Raw genomic sequence first — 17779 nt, forward strand, 5'->3', positions numbered from 1 at the left:
TCCCCCTCTCCCCCTCCCCTTCAGCCCCTCCCCCTCCCCCTTCTCCCCCTCCCCCCTCCCCCTCCCCCTTCTCCCCCTCTCCCCCTCCCTCTCTCCCCTCCCCCTTCTTCCCTCCCTCTCTCCCCCCTCCATCTTCTCCCCCTCCCCCCTTCCCCCTTCTCCCCCTCCCCCTTCTCCCCCTCCCACCCTTTCCACTTCCCCCTCCCTCCCTCTCTCCCCCCTCTCCCCTCCCCCCTTCTCCCCCTCTCCCCCTCCCTCTCTTCCCCCTTCCTCCTCCCCTTCTCCCACTCTTCCCCTCTCCCCTTCCCCTCCTCCCTTCCCCCTCCCCTCCTCCCTTCCCCCTCCCCCTCCCCTTCTCCCTTCCCCCTCTCCCCTCCCCTTCCCCTCCTCCCTTCCCCCTCCCCCTCCCCTTCCCCTCCTCCCTTTCCCTCCTCCCCTCCCTCTCCTCCCCCTCCCTCTCTTTCCCCTCCTTTTCTCCCCTCCCCCTCTTCTCCTCCTCCCTCTCTTCTCCCCCTCCCTACCTTCTCCCCCTCCCTACCTTCTCCCCCTCCCTACCTTCTCCCCCTCCCTCTCTTTCCCCTCCTTCTTTTCTCCCCTCCTTCTCTTCTCCCCCTTCCCCCTCCCTCTTTTCACCCCTTCCCTCTTTTCTCCCCTTCTCTCTCTTCTCCCCCTCCCTCTCTTCCCCTCCACTTTTCCTCCTCTCCCCCCTTTCCTCCCTCCCTCCCTCTCTCCCCTCCCTCTTTTCCTCCCTCCCTCCCTCCCTCTCAGCTCCATTCTTCCCCCCCACCCCAGCTCCTCTCTTTCCTCCCTTCCTCCTTTCCTCTCTCCCACCTACAGGAAATCTGTTGGATTGAATTGCCAGGGTCTCTGCTAGTGAATTCAGTTCTCACCTGCAACTGTGTGTGCTCTCTCTCTCCTCTCTGTCTGTCTCTCTGTCTCTCCCTCTCTCTCTCTCTCTCTGCATCCATACTGCATTATGCTGTAGGCCTGGGAGCCAGACGAACGATGGAAAAATATTCCGATCCCTACCATCATTCGATGAGAACTGTGGCTTTGATCCATCCCAGTTTCCCGTTACGTTCTAAGGTATGGACCGTTTTCTGTCATCCGATGCTTAACCCGGTAGATTAAAAGCAAAGTTTCCTTTTCTGGAAGCAGCGTGTCGTGGTCGTACATTTCAATTAAGCTCGTTTTTCCTGCTAATTAATGTTGGGCGTCTCTCTGCCTAGATGCTATTTAAAATCCGGAATGAATATCGAGAACAGTCGTGAGACCAATGAGGGTTTTTTTTTTTTAATTTCAAGTCTGATTTTTTAATTACTTCAAAGATATTTCTGCTTATCTGTATACCGGGCAAAGATTTCTTTAGGGGAAGGCATTATTCCTGTGGGTTTATTTTTCATCCAGTTAAAAACAGCTCTCGTCATTGGTTTGGATTCCATCGCCGGCCTGATCGCTCAATTTAGTTGGGTTAAGGGGGTGTTTTGGAGGGGACCGGCCGACCCAACTAGCCAATTCAGACAGTTTACCGTGAAACCCAAATTGCATTTCAGTTGAACACTCCTTTCCCCTCGGATGGTTCTGTTTTCCGTTCGACGAGGTTTTTCTTTGTATCAGATCTCCTTGGGGGAAGCGGGGCCACTGGGGGAAATGGAGCCACGTTGGGGAAATCGAATTTAAATCTTGACCTGATGAGATCGTGGGGCTACTTTCCCCAAAAGGAGAATCCGATATCTTTTTCTGACCTTGTCATTTAAGGATGAATGTCACTGGCTTTGGGGCCTGGCTATTTTTAACTTTTTTCCCCCCTCCTATGCATCGACTGCTTTGATCCTAAGTAATTTTCACCCTGGAATGAGGGGTCTTAGCTTTGCTGGAGAGAGAAGTGTCCAAACGGTGAAGGAGGAGCCTAGACCAACGTTTCCTGAGGTCTTTAGGGGCTGGGCTGATTTTTTCTGCTGCTGAAGATGATGGAGGCCACGGGGATATGGATTAGTTCACTTCTCAAGGTCACTGTGAGTTCTGACCTTGCCTGGCCAAACCTCCTCTCCACTCGGGAAAAGGAAAGGGGTCTCGAGAATTCCCTTCTAGACTGTGAGCCCGATGTTGGGTAGGGACCGCCTCTATATTTTGCCAATTTCTACTTCCCAAGCACTTAGTACAGTGCTCTGCACACAGTAAGTGCTAAATAAATACGATTGAATGAATGAATGAATGAGAATCCTGTCGCTGGGGTGTTGCCCCGTCAGTGTTGGGCTTATATTTTGGCGAGGGGATAGAGTCAGAAGGGTGAGAGGGCGGGGGACTGTGTTACCGTAACTAATAATAATTGGGTATATATCTATAATTCTATTTATTATCTATTCTGATGCTATTGATGCCTGTCTACATGTTTTGTTTTGTGGTCTGTCTCCCCCCTTCTGAACTGTGAGCCCATTGTTGGGTAGGGATTGTCTCTATCTTGCCGAACTGTACTTTCCAAGCGCTTAGTACAGTGCTCTTCACACAGTAAATGCTCAATACATACAAATGAATGAATGAATGTAAATAATTCTTCATTCAATTGTATTTATTGAGCGCTTGCTGTGTGCAGAGCACTGTACTAAGCGCTTGGGAAGTACAAGTTGGCAACATATAGAGACGGTCCCTACCCAACAACGGGCATATTGTTAAGGGCTTGCTATGTGCCAGGCACTGTACTAAACATCGGGGTGGCTGTTGGGATACGGTTGGGTTGGGATACGGTCCCCGTCCCACATGGGGCTCACACTCCCGAATCCCCATTTTTACAGATGAGGTCACTGAGGCCTGGAGAAGTGAAGTGACTTGCCCAGGGTCACTCAGCAGAGGAGTGGTAGAGCCGGGATTAGAACCCATGCCCTTCCGACTCCCAGGCTGGGCTCTAGCCACTACTCTGTGCTGCTACGTTTGTATCACTGCCCTTGTATAGCTACTCTTTCCCCGCTCCCACGATTTTTGTGACTATTTTGCCTCCCCCCATAAAACGGTCAGGACTTTGAAGCCCGGGATTGTGGTTTTTCCCCCATTTGTACTCTGTTGAGCACTCAGAATAGTGCTCCTCCCTCTAGACTGTAAGCTTCTTGAGGTCAGGAAACTCCCTTACCGACTGTTCTAGTGGATTTTTCTCAAGCGGTTAGTACAGTGCTCCGCACACAGTAAACGCTTAATAAATATGAACGATCGTTGGATTGTTCAGGCAATAGCACTGATTGATTTAAATAGAGATAACCCCGCCACGGATAAAGGAACCTGGCCCCAAACCTCCCCCCGCCCCTAAATCACGGTACACACTGTAAACGCTCAGTAAATACGGATGATGGATTGATTGCTCATGGATTGGCTTAAACACACAAAACTCCTCACTTGTAAATTTGTTGTGGGAGGGGATCATGTCTACGAACTCTGTTATACTATAATGTAATAATAATAATGATAATAATTGTGATGTTTATTATGATGTTAATCGTGATGTTAGAAAAGTAGCGTGGCTCATTGGAAATCAATCAATCAATCAATCGTATTTATTGAGCGCTTACTATGTGCAGAGCACTGTACTAAGCGCTTGGGAAGTACAAATTGGCATCACATCACTAAACGGAAAGAGCCTGTCCTTTGGACTCCACGGTCATGGGTTCAAATCCCGGCTCTGCCACTTGCCAGCTGTGTGACTTTGGGCAAGTCACTTCACTTCTCTGGGCCTCAGTTACCTCATCTGTAAAATGGAGATTAAGACTTTGAGCCCCCTGTTGAACAACGTAATCACCTTGTAACCTCCCCAGCGCTTAGAACAGTGCTTTGCACAAAGTAAGCGCTTAATAAATGCTGTCATTATTATTATGTTTGTTAAATTCATTCATTCAGCCATATTTATTGAGCGATTACTGTGTGCAGAGCACTGTACTAAGCACTTGGGAAGGTGCAATGCAGCATTAAAGAGAGACAGTCCTTGCCCACGATGAGCTCACAGTTTGGGGGGCGGTGGGGGGAGACAGACATCAATACAAGTAAACAGGCATCAATATAAATAAATAAAATGGCAGATACATGAGTGCTGTGTGGTGGGGAGGGGGGGAAAAGCAAAGAGAGGGAGTCGGGGCGATGGGGAGGGGAGGAGGAGCAGAGGAAAAGGGGGCTCAGTCTGGGAAGGCCTCCTGGAGGAAGTGAGCTCTCAGTAGGACTTTGAAGGGGGAAAGTGTGCTAGTTTGGCGGGTGTGAGGAGGGAGGGCATTCCAGGACAGAGGTAGGATGTGGGCCGGGGGTCGATGGCAGGACGGGCGAGAACGAGGCCCAGTGAGGAGGTGAGCAGCAGCAGAGGAGCGGAGGGTGTGGGCTGGGATGGAGTAGGAGAGAAGGGAGGGGAGGTAGGAGGTGGCGAGGAGTTTTTGCTTGATTCGAAGGTTGACAGACAGCCACTGGAGATTTTTGATGAGGGGAGTGACATGCCCAGAGCGTTTCTGTACAAAGAATCCAGGCGGCAGAGTGAAGTATAGATGGAAGCGGGGAGAGACAGGAGGATGGGAGATCATCATCATCATCATCAATCGTATTTATTGAGCACTTACTATGTGCAGAGCACTGTACTAAACGCTTGGGAAGTACAAATTGGCAACATATAGAGACAGTCCCTACCCAACAGTGGGCTCACAGTCTAAAAGGGGGAGACAGAGAACAAAACCAAACATACTAACAAAATAAAATAAATAGGATAGATATGTACAAGTAAAATAAATAGAGTAATAAATATGTACAAACATATATACATATATACAGGTGCTGTGGGGAAGGGAAGGAGGTAAGATGGGGGGATGGAGAGGGGGACGAGGGGGAGAGGAAGGAAGGGGCTCAGTCTGGGAAGGCCTCCTGGAGGAGGTGAGCTCTCAGCAGAGAGGAGGCTGATGCAGTAATCCAGGTGGGATGGAATGAGAGATTGTACTAACATGGAAGTGGTCCCTGTCCCTCATGGGGCTCACAGTCTCCATTCCCATTTTGCCTATGAGGGAACTGAGGCACAGAGAAGTGAAGTGACTCGCCCAAGATCACACAGCAAACATTTGGCATGTGGCAGAGCTGGAAATAGGACACAGGTCCTTTGAGTCCCAGGCCCGTGCTCTTTCCACTGGGCCACACTGCTTGTTACGTGTCTGACAACTCCGTTGTATTGTCCTCTCCCAAGCATCTAGTACAGTGCTCTGCACACGGTAAGCGCTCAATAAATGCGAAGGTTTGATTGATTGAGAGATAAAGGAACCCGGGCCTGTACTGCCCGCCCCCTGCCTCTGAATTGCTATGTATTTTGGGGTGGGGGGCGGGACGGCGGAGGGCAATCGAGCTCCTGTCTGTTTTTCTGGCTCTCTGATTTCCTGATTTTCTGATTGTGCTCGTTCGCATCCAAGGGTACTACTGAAGAGTACATTGCATTGGGAAGGCGTGGCCTGCGGGCCAGAGCCCCTGCCTGGGAGTCAGAAGGAGCTGGATTCTAATTCCGGCTCCACCACTTGTCATTCAGGAGCAGCATGGCCTTGTAGCAAGAGCCCGGGCTTCGGAATCAGAGGATGCGGGTTCTAATCTAGGCTAATCTAACCTTACCTGTAAAATGGGGATTGAGACTCTGAGCCCCACGTGGGACAGGGACTGTGTCCAACATGATTACCTTGTGTCTAGACTGTGAGCCCACTGTTGGGTAGGGACCGTCTCTATATGTTGCCCCAACTTGTACTTCCCAAGCGCTTAGTACAGTGCTCTGCACACAATAAGCACTCAATAAATATGATTGAATGAATGAATACCCCAGCGCTTAGGACAGTGCTTGGCACATAGAAAGACTGAACAAATACCATAATTATTATCATTATTCTCTGTGCCTCAGTTACCTTACCTGTAAAATGGGGATTGAGACTGCGAGCCCCATGTGGGACAGGGACTGTGTCCAACCTGATTACCTTGTGTCTACCCCAGTGCTAAGGACAGTGCTTGGCATGTAGAAAGTGCTGAACAAATGCCATAATTATTATTATTATCATTCTCTGTGCTTGTTACCTTACCTGTAAAATGGGGATTGAGACTGCGAGCCCCAAGTGGGACAGGGACTGTGTCCAACCTGATTACCTTGTGTCTACCCCAGTGCTAAGGACAGTGCTTGGCACACAGAAAGCGCTGAACAAATACCATAATTATTATTATTATCATTCTCTGTGCCTCAGTTACCTTACCTGTAAAATGGGGATTGAGACTGTGAGCCCCATGTGGGACGGGACTGTGTCCAACCTGATTACCTTGTGTCTACCCAGCGCTTAGGACGGTGCTTGGCACGTAGTAAGCGCTAAACAAACAGCATCAGTATCATTATTACTGTACTTCCCAAGCGCTTAGTACAGTGCTCTGCACACAGTAAGCGCTCAATAAATACAATTGAATGAATGAATGAATGAATGCTAGCTCACCTCATCCAAGAGGCCTTCCCAGACTGAGCCCCATTTTTCCTCACCTCCTCCCCATTCCCCCCACCCTACCTCCTTCCCCTCCCCTCAGCACCTGTATATATGTTTGTACAGATTTATTACTCCGTTTATTTTACTTGTACATATTTACTAGTCTATCTATTTTGTTAATGATGTGCATCTAGCTTTAATTCTATTTGTTCTGATGTCTTGACACCTGTCCACATGTTTTGTTTTGTTGTCTGTCTCCCCCTTCTAGACTATGAGCCCGCTGTTGGGTAGGGACCGTCTCTATATGTTGCCGACTTGTACTTCCCAAGCTCTTAGTACAGTGCTCTGCACACAGTAAATGCTCAATAAATACTATCGAATGAATGAATAATCCGTACTCCACCACTTGTCTGCTGGTTGACCTTGAGCAAGTCACTAAACTTCTCTGGGCCTCAGTTACCTCATCTGTAAAACGGGGATTGAGTCTGTGAGCTCCACATGGGACAACCTGATTACCTTGTATATACCTCAGCGCATAGAACAGTGCTTGGCATATAGTAAGCGCTTAAGAAAGACCACCATTATTATTATTATTATTATTCATTCATTCAATCATATTTATTCATTCATTCATTCAATTGTATTCATTGAGCACTTACTGTGTGCAGAGCACTGTACTAAGCGCTTGGGAAGTCCAAGTTGGCAACATATACAGTCCCTATCCAACAGTGGGCTCACAGTCTAGAAGGGGGAGACAGAGAACAAAACAAAACATATTAACAAAATAAAATAAATAGAATAAATATGTACTAATAAAATAAGTAAATAAATAGAGTAATAAATACGTACAAACATAGATACATATATACAGGTGCTGTGGGGAGGGGAAGGAGGTAAGGTGGGGGGATGAGGAGGGGGAAGAGGGGAAGAGAAAGGAGGGGGCTCAGTGTGGGAAGGCCTCCTGGAGGAGGTGAGCTCTCAGTAAGGCCTTGAAGGGAGGAAGAGAGCTAGTTTGGCGGATGTGCGGAGGGAGGGAGGGCCTGTCCTGTCCCCCTCGGTCCCCCGGTCACCTCACTTGCGTGCTTACTGTGTGCAGAGCACTGGACTAAGTGCTTGGGCAAGCACAGTATAACAGTAAACAGACACATTCCCTGCCTACAATTAGCTGATGGTCTAGAGGGGGAGAGAGACATGAATAGAAATAAATAAAATGACAGAGATGGATATAAGTGGTGTGAGGCTGGGAGGGGGGATGAATAAAGGGAGTGAGTCAGGGCGGTGCAGAGGGGAGCGGGGCAAGAGGAAAGGAGGGCTTAGTCAGGGAAGGCCTCTTGGAGGAGATGGGCCTTCAGTAAGGCTTTGAAGCAGGGGAGACTGTTTGTCAAGTTTGAGGAGGGAGGGCATTCCAGGCCAGAGACGGGATATGGGCGAGAGGTCGGCGGCCAGATGGACGAGATTGAGATACAGTGAGAAGGTTATCACTAGAGGAGCGAACTGTGTGGGCTGGGCTGGGTGACCTTGGGCCAGTCACTTCACTCCTCTGGGCCTCAGCTACCTCATCTATAAAATGAGGACTATGATTGTGAGTCCCATGTAGGACAGGCACTGCATCCAACCTGATTAGCTTGTATCTACCCCAGGGTTTAAAACAGTGCGTGGCACATAGTAAGCATTTAACAAATACAGAGAAGCAGAGATGCAATGTGGCTCAGTGGAAGGAACATGGGCTTTGGAGTCAGAGGTCATGGGTTCAAATCCCGGCTCCACCAATTGTCAGCTGTGTGACTTTGGACAAGTCATTTAACTTCTCTGTGCCTCAGTTACCTCATCTGTAAAATGGGGATGAAGACTGTGAACCCCATGTGGGACAACCTGATCACCTTGTAACCTCCCCAGTGCTTAGAACGGTGCTTTGCACATAGCACTTAATAAATGCCATTATTATTATTAATAATAAATACCATAAAAAACAAAACAAAAAGGTGCTCAATAAATCCCATTACTCCTGCTAGCGCCATGTTGCTCCAGAACCTTTTCCCTCTCCCGCAGCCAGTTTGTTGTGGGCAGGGAACGTGTCTACCAACTCTATCATATTGTACTCTCCAAGCGCTTAGTAGAGAGCTCTGCACATGGTAAGCACTCAATAAATACAATTGTTATTGAAAAGTCTGTTTGTACAGGACAGATCTGGGTCAAAAACAGATCGTTCCACCATCCCTAAGCGGCCCTGAAGGCCTTAGGAATCCATGTTGCCGTCTCTGTGCTGTAGGGATCCGCTCAATTAGTAACGACCAATCAATCAGTCAATGGTATTTATTGAGCACTGGCTATCTACAGAGCACTAAGCGCTGAGGAGGGTAAAATACAACAGAGTTGGCAGACACATGCCCTGCCCACGGTGATCTTACAGTCTAATCAAGCTCACTGTAGGGCTCCAGGAAAATAAATTGCAAAGAATGACTTCTGAATTTCCTTCTCTGCTCTCACCTCTGAGAGCCAATTTGTACTTCCCAAGCGCTTAGTACAGTGCTCTGCACATAGTAAGCGCTCAATAAATACGATTGATGATGATGATGATGAGAGCCTGTCTGGTCTTTGATATCATCTGGAGGAAAACATTCATTCATTTAAGGAAGAAGAGCAGCCGGAAGGTTAGGGAGAGAAGCCATGCTTCACTTTGGCAGATATGGCAATCCATCAGTCGTATTTCTTGAGCATTTACCATGTGCAGAGCACTGTACTAAGCGCTTGGGAGAGCATGATATAAGAGAGTTGGAAGGCAAGTTTCCTGCCCACAATGAGCTTACAGCCTTAGCCGGGGAGACAGGCGTTAATATAAAAAAAATCAATGGTGGATATGGACGTAATTCATTCGGTCGTATTTACTGAATGCTTACTGTGTGCAGAGCACTGTACCTAGTGCTTGGGAGAGGACGGTATGACACATTCCCTGCCCACAGCGAGCTTACGGTTTAGGGGGGAGACAGAGATTAATAGAAATAAATGAATTCTGGATGTGGACATAATGCCGTGGGGCTGAGGGGGCAGTGAATAAAGGGGGAAAATCCAAGTGTGAGGGTGAGGGAGAAGGGAGTGGGAGGAGAAGAAATGAGGGTGTAATTGGGGAAGGCCTCTCATATAGCCTGGACTTGTGAGCTCCATTCCTTGTTTCCCTTTTAATCAATCAGTGGTGTTTATTGAGGGCCCACTAGGTACAGAACACTGTACTAAGCGCTTGGGAGAGTACTAGTGGCATGGCATAGTACTTGTACTTCCCATGGCTTGTACTTCCCAAGCGCTTAGTACAGTGCTCTGCACACAGTAAGTGCTCAATAAATACGATTGAATGAATGAATGAGAGAGAAGGGAAGGCAGAGGCAATCTGGCCCTGCTGAAAAGGAACCGTCTGGGCTAACATTGGTAACGACGTTTCTAACTGTGCATATCATTTTTATATTTTCAATTTTTTTCAAAGGAAAAAAAATGAAGGTTTGTCCCTTCTTGTCACCTGTCCATGTGTTTTGTTTTGTTGTCTGTCTTCCCCTTCTAGACTGTGATCCCGTTGTCGGGTAGGAACCGTCTCTATATGTTGCCGACTTGTACTTCCCAAGCCCTTAGTACAGTGCTCTGCACACAGTAAGCGCTCAATAAATACGAATGAATGAATAGTGAATAGAACCCAAGCCTGGGAGCCAGAAGGTAATGGGTTCTAATCCTGGCTCCGCCACTTTCAGCTGTGTGACTTTGGGCAAGTCACTTCACTTCTCTGGGCCTCAGTTCCCTCATCTGTAAAGTGGGGATTGAGACCGCGAGCCCCACATGGGACAACCTGATGACCGTGTATCTCCCCCAGCGCTTAGAACAGTGCTTGGCATATAATAAGCGCTTAACAAATACCATCATTATTCAGCACTAGTAAGCGCTTTACAAATACCACAAACATTATTATCAAAGGAACTCATTGAGCACTTACTGTGTCTTCTAGTAAGTGCTTGGGAGAGGACATTATAACAGAATTGTTAGAAACACTGCCCGCAACACATAGAAGATGTTTGCTTCTATGGCTGTCTCCTAAATCCTAATTTCGTTAGAGTTTCTTTGAAGGACTATCTTCCCCTTTAGACTGTGAGCTCCTCATGGGCACAGTACATGTCTACCGACGCTGCTGCTTGGTACTTTCCCAGGCGTGTAGTACAGTGCTCGGCTCACAGAAAACACTTGATAAATAGCACTGATTGATTGATTGACTGATTGAACTGCAGAGAAATGGTTTCCTTAAGTCAGCAATAATAATAATGGTATTTGTTAAGCACTTACTATGTGCCAAGCACTGTTCTAAGCGCTGGGGTAGAAACAAGGTCATCGGATTGTCCCACATGGAACAACCCACAGACTTAATCCCCATTTTCCAGATGAGGTAACTGAGGCCCAGAGAAGTGAAGTGACTTACCCAAAGTCACACAGCTGACACCGGGATTAGAACCCATGACCTCTGACTCCCAAGCCTGGGTTCTTTCCACTAAGCCACGCTGCTTAAAGCTGGCAGACGCTCCGCTTCATAGCCTTGGACATCAAGGCTTTGAACATGTAAGACTGAGGATTGTTTTTGCCGGATGATATACGTGCATCTACCTCAATCGGAGACATTTAGAGCAGTCGGCGGGGGCTGCCCTCCCTAAATCCAGTCTCTCAGCTGTAACCTTCTTTGTGGACAGGGAATGTGTCTGTTTATTGTTGTACCGTAATGATAATAACAATGGCGGTATTTGTTAAGCGCTTACTATGTGCCAAGCACTGTTCTAAGTGCTGGGGTGGATACAAGGTGATCAGGTTGTCCCACGTGGGGCTCACAGTCTCAATCCCCATTTTACAGATGAGGGAACTGAGGCCCAGAGAAGTGAAGTCCCCCCTTTTAGACTCTCCCCCTTTTAGACTGTGAGCCCACTGCTGGGTAGGGACTGTCTCTATATGTTACCAACTTGTACTTCCCAAGCGCTTAGTACAGTGCTCTGCACACAGTAAGCGCTCAATAAATACGATTGATGATGATGATGAAGTGACTTGTCCAAGGTCACGCAGCAGACGAGTGGCAAAGTTGGGATTAGAACCCACGACCTCTGACTCCCAAGCCCGGGCCCTTGTCACTAAGCCATGCTGCTTCTTGATTCTGTCCTTCCCAGGAGCTTAGTACAGTGCAACCCACCCAAATTATGTTGCTACTATTACTAATTCTGCTGGAACTCCCCGCCTTTACTTCAGGCAATCAATCAGTGGTATTTATTGAGCACTTACTATGTGCAGAGAGCATTGTTTTAAGCGCTTGGGAGAGTACAGGAGAAAAGAGCAGACACGTTCCCTGCCCATAATGAGCTTACATGGATTGATTCCCTCCCCCACCAAGCCGACAGACCCAAGCCCCCCTGAAATCTCACCACCTCTGAGAAGGCTTTCCTGATTTATTTTCAACACTCCAAATGATTCAAGCCCATCAACGCTCTCTAATACTCACGTACTTTATTCCCATCCTCTGCAGGGACACGTTCAACCATTTCGTGTGATTACCCTGTAGATACTTTTATATTTTTCTCATCATCATCATCATCATCAATCGTATTTATTGAGCGCTTACTATGTGCAGAGCACTGTACTAAGCGCTTGGGAAGGACGTCGGCAGCAACATATAGAGACGGTCCCTACCCATTTCTCCCCATTTGAGTGTCACTTGCTAGTTTTGCGCTCAGTACAGCGCACCCTTGGATGTTCGACAAATACAACCGCCATTACTGGGAATCAAAATGTCCCAAACAGTGCAGACCGTAAGCTCCCTGAGGGCAGGGAAAGTGTCTACCAACTGAGTTGTATTGTGCTTTCCCAGTCGCTGCCCTGCACATAGTAAGCGCTCAATAAATACCATTGATGACAATGAAAATAATTACCGTGAAGTTGTCTTAGAGCGGACTTCTAAATCAAAGTTACAAGCCGAAGAAAAGAATGGTGAATGCTTTGCACTGCCTGAATTCTATTAATGGCTTTCCGTATTTTACGACTGCGTGTAATAGCAGAGGACCTATAAAACCAGAAGACAGAAAAAAGCTTGGTGCACAATGATCTACTTTATTAGGCATTCGGCGCTTGGTTGTTTAAAGGAAATTAAGCACTGCTAAAGAGGAATCCACTAATTTATGGCCAATTCATGCTCATCGGAGCTATGCCGTATCACCGTTGTGTTCTGGGGATGAAATTCTGTAGGACATGGATGGGGAGAGTGACTTTATTTGTTCAGTGAATTTTTCCTGACTTGTTGGACTGCTACCTATTAATAATAATAATAATAATAGTAGTAATTGTGGTGTTTATCTCATGTTTACTGTGAGCCAAGCACCGTACTAAGCACTGAGGTAGGTAGAAGATCATCAGGTCGGGCAAATCCCCGTCCCACATGGGGCTTACAGTCTAAGGGGACGGAGAACAGGTATTGAAGCCCCACTTTACAGATGAGGAAACTGTGGCACAGAGAAGTGAATAACCATATTTATTCATTTAATTGTATTCATTGAGCACGTACTGTGTGCAGAGTACTGTACTAAGCGCTTGGAAAGTACAATACAGCAATAAAGAGAGACAATCCCTGCCCACAATGGGCTCACAGTCTGGAGGTGGGGGAGACAGACATCAGTACACATAAACAGGCATCAATCATCATCATCATCAATCGTATTTATTGAGCTCTTACTATGTGCAGAGCACTGTACTAAGCGCTTGGGAAGTACAAATTGGCAACATATAGAGACAGTCCCTACCCAACAGTGGGCTCACAGTCTAAAAGGGGGAGACAGAGAACAAAACCAAACATACTAACAAAATAAAATAAATCAATATAAATAAAGAGAATAATAGATCTGTACATATATACACAAGTACTGTAAAGTGGAAAGGGAGGTAGAGCAGAGGAAGGGAGTGGGGGCGAAGGGGAGAGGAGGAGAGGAAAAAGTGGGGGGCTCAGTCTGGGAAGGCCTTCTGGAGGAGGTGAGCTCTCAGTAAGGCTTTGAAGGGGAGAAGAGAGATGGACAGCGTGGAAGCCAATAGTGTGGAGTTTTTGTTGGATATGGAGGTTGATAGGCAACCACTGGAGATTTTTGAGGATTTTGAAGCTTTTTAATAATAATAGTGGTATCCGTTAAGCACTTACTATGTGCCCAGCACTGTACTAAGCTCTGAGGTGAATACAAGCAAGTCTCTGTCCCACATGGGGTTCAACAGCTTCGATCTCCATTATACAGATGATGAGGGAACTGAGGCATGGAGAAGTGAAGTGACTTGCCCAAAGTCTCAAACAGTTGGGAAGGTGGAGCCGGGATTAGAACCCAGGTCCTTGGGACCCTCCAGGCCCGGCTCTCTCCCCTAGGCCACAGTATTTCTCTTGGCAGGTGGGAGGTGTCGGGCAAGGGAGAGAAGGGCTTGTTCCATCGGGACTCAGCGGGCACTGTCACTCTCATTCATTACTGTGTGCAGAGCACTGTACTCTGCATTTGGAAAGTATAATTCGGCAACAGAGAGAGACAATCCCTGCCTACAACGGGCTCACAGTCTAGTAGGGGGGAGACAGACATCAAAACAAGTAGACAGGCATTAGTAGCATCAACATAAATAAATACAATTAGAGCTATATATACACATCATTAATGAAATAAATAGAATTATAAATATTTTCATACGTGCACACAAGTGCCGGGCATTGCCTTACAAACGTAGCCCACTCGTGGGAGAATTTCACCATCCGTGATGTCACCGTTGAATATGAGGGATAACTATGGAATATATGTATATACAGATATATAGATATGAAATATAATATGGAATATATAATATACATATATAATATACACTATATTATATATCTATATACTATATATAGTATATAGATTATATATATAGAGAGAATATATATTATATATATAATATAGATATAGAGAAGCAGCATGGCTCAGTGGAAAGAGCCTGGGCTTTGGAGTCAGAGGTCATGGGTTCAAATCCAGGCTCTGCCAATTGTCAGCTATGTGACTTTGGGCAAGTCACTTAACTTCTCTGTTCCTCAGTTTTCTCATCTGTAAAATGGGGATTAAGACTGTGAGCCCCACGTGGGACAACCTGATCACCTTGTATCCCCCCAGTGCTTAGAACAGTGCTTTGCACATAGTAAGCGCTTAACAAATACCATTTATTTTTTATTTATTTTATATGTGTGTACATAGGCAAACATGGGAAGCAGCATGACGTAGTAGAGAGAGCCCGGGCCTGGGAGTCAGAAGGTTATGGGTTCTAATCCCGACTCCACCACTTGTCTGCTGTGTGGCCTTGAGCAAATCACTTCTCTTCTCTGGGCCTCAGTTCCCTTAACTGGAAAATGGGGATTGAGATTGTGAGCCCCATGTGGGACAGGGACTGTATCCAACCCGATTTGCTGTATCCACCCCTGCGCTTAGTACAGTGCCTGGCTTAACAAATAGCATAATAATAATAGTAATTATTATTATTATATACATATATACACAAATATATATATGTATATGTATGTTTTCTATTACATTTGTTCTATGCATAGAGGGAGCTGGATATAGAGAAACATGAGCTGACTTTCCCACTCAGTGGATTATTCAGTCGTATTTACTGAGGGTTAACTGTGTGCAAAGCACTACACTAAGCACTTGGGAGAGTAATAATAATAATGATGGTATTTGTTAAGCGCTTACTATGTGCAACACACTGTTCTAAGTGCTAGGGGAGGGGATATGAGGTATTAGCAATAGACACATTCCCTGTCCACAATGAGCTCACAGTCTAGAGATTATAATAATAATAATTGTGGTATTTGTTAAGCGTTTACTTTTTTCCAGGCACTGTTCTAAGCTCTGGGGTGGATACAAGCTAATCGGGTTGGACACGGTCCCTTATCACAATCTTAATCCCCATTTTACAGATAAGGAAACTGAGGCCCAGAGAAGTGAAACGACTTGCCCAAGGTCACACAGCGGACAAGGCCTTCCCCCATTAAGCCCTCTTGCCCCCTATTCTGTCTCCTATCTGTGTCACTTGGATGTGTATCCTTTAATAATAATAATGATGATGGTATTTGTTAAGCGCTTAATATGTGCAAAGCACTGTTCTAAGCACTAGGGAGGTTACAAGGTGATCAGGTTGTCCAACGGGGGGCTCACAGTTTTAATCCCCATTTTGTAGGTGAGGTAACTGAGGCACAGAGAAGTTAAGTGACTTGCCCGAAGTCACACAGCTGACAGTTGGCAGAGCTGGGATTTGAACCCATGACCGTACCTCGCCGTACCCTCACCGTACCTCGTTCTCACCTGTCCCGCCATCGACCCCCGGCCCACGTCATCCCCCGGGCCTGGAATGCCCTCCCTCTGCCCATCCGCCAAGCTAGCTCTCTTCCTCCCTTCAAGGCCCTACTGAGAGCTCACCTCCTCCAGGAGGCCTTCCCAGACTGAGCCCCTTCCTTCCTCTCCCCCTCGTCCCCCTCTCCATTGCCCCCATCTTACCTCCTCCCCTTCCCCACAGCACCTGTATATATGTATATATGTTTGTACATATTTATTACTCTATTTATTTATTTTACTTGTACATAGCTATTCTATTTATTTTATTTTGTTAGTATGTTTGGTTTTGTTCTCTGTCTCCCCCTTTTAGACTGTGAGCCCACTGTTGGGTAGGGACTGTCTCTATATGTTGCCAACTTGTCCTTCCCAAGCGCTTAGTACAGTGCTCTGCACACAGTAAGCACTCAATAAATACGATTGATTGATTGATTGACCTCTGATTCCAAAGCCCATGCTCTTTTCCACTGAGCCATGCTGCTTCTCTCATTCCCATGGCACTTATGTCCATATCTGTAGCTTATTCATATTAATGTCTGTAAGTGCTCAATAAATCCCCTTGATTGATCGATGATTGATGGGTAATTCACTCATTCAGTCATATTTATTGAGTGCTTACTGTGTGCAGAGCACTGTACTAAGCACTTAGTTGGGAGGATATGACTTGGGGAGAAGAAAAATCAATCAGAGGAGGTGGGTTTTTGGAAGGGCTTTGATGAGGGGAAAGCAGGAGATGGTCTGACTGATTTGGAAGCAGAGAGATTTCCAGAAAGAAGGGATGGTGAGGTCAAGGAATTGGAGAGTGAGGACGTGAGAATAGGAATCATTCATTCATTCATTCGTATTTATTGAACGCTTACTGTGTGCAGAGCACTGTACTAAGCTCTTGGGAAGTACAAGTTGGCAACATATAGAGACAGTCCTTACCCAACAATGGGCTCACAGTCTAGAAGAATAATGATGGCATTTGTTAAGCACTTACTATGTGCAAAGCACTGTTCTAAATGCTGGGGAGGATACAAGGTGATCAGGTTGTCCCTCATGGGGCTCACAGTTTTAATCCCCATTTTATAGATGAGGTAATTGAGGCACAGAGAAGTTAAATGACTTACCCAAGAGCAATCAATCAATCAATCAATCATATTTATTGAGCGCTTACTGTGTGCAGAGCACAGTACTAAGCACTTGGGAAGTACAAGTTGGCAACATATAGAGACAGTCCCTACCCAACAGTGGGCTCACAGTCTAGAAGGGGGAGGCAGAGTACAAAACCAAACATATTAACAAAATAAATAGAATAGATATGTACAAGTAAAATAAATAAATAAATAAATAGAATAATAAATATGTACAAACATATATACATATATACAGGTACACAGCTGACAATTGGCGGAGTCAGGATTTGAACCCATGACCTCTGACTCCCAAGCCCATGCTCTTTCCATTGAACCACACTGCTTGCAGATGCCATTCCTATCAATCAATCAGTGGCATTTAACGAGTGCTTACTATGTGCCAAGCACTGTACTGAGCGCTTGGGAGAGTGCAGTACAACAGAGTTTGTAGACACGTTCCCTGTCCGTATCTATAATTTATTTATTTGTATTGGTGTCTGTCTCCCCACCTCTAGACTGTCGGCTCATTGTGGACAGGAAATGTGTCCGTTCATTGTTGTCCTCTCCCAAGTGCTTAGTACAGTGCTCTACACACAGTAAGCGCTCAATAAATATGAATGAATGAATGAATGAATGGAGGAGCTTATGGTCTAAAGGGGGAGACAGATATTAGTGGAAATAAGTTAATTATAAGGTTTATTGCCTAGTGTGCTAGAGGGGAATGTAGTGGGTCAGCTGGGGTAGGGGGGAAGAGGAGTAGGGATAGGTAGGTTTGCAACCAATTATCAAGAGTTTCTTTGTGGGGCCGAGAGATTTGGACAAC

At 46.3% G+C, this 17779-nt stretch overlaps 1 protein-coding gene across 11 annotated transcripts in view; it reads left to right on the top strand.

Annotated features, from left to right (window-relative positions):
• Positions 1 to 848: 848 nt before the first annotated feature.
• The window catches only part of JAKMIP3 (Janus kinase and microtubule interacting protein 3), a 199181-nt gene continuing 182250 nt past the window's right edge, over positions 849 to 17779 (top strand). For all 11 annotated transcript variants that reach the window (XM_038743751.1, XM_038743753.1, XM_038743756.1 and 8 more), the window contains exon 1: positions 849 to 1086. The gene's annotated coding sequence lies outside the window, so the exon portion shown is untranslated. The remainder of the gene's footprint in view (positions 1087 to 17779) is intronic.

Source organism: Tachyglossus aculeatus, chromosome 3 (genome assembly GCF_015852505.1).
Source record: "Tachyglossus aculeatus isolate mTacAcu1 chromosome 3, mTacAcu1.pri, whole genome shotgun sequence".
In the NCBI taxonomy this organism is placed as follows: domain Eukaryota; kingdom Metazoa; phylum Chordata; class Mammalia; order Monotremata; family Tachyglossidae; genus Tachyglossus; species Tachyglossus aculeatus.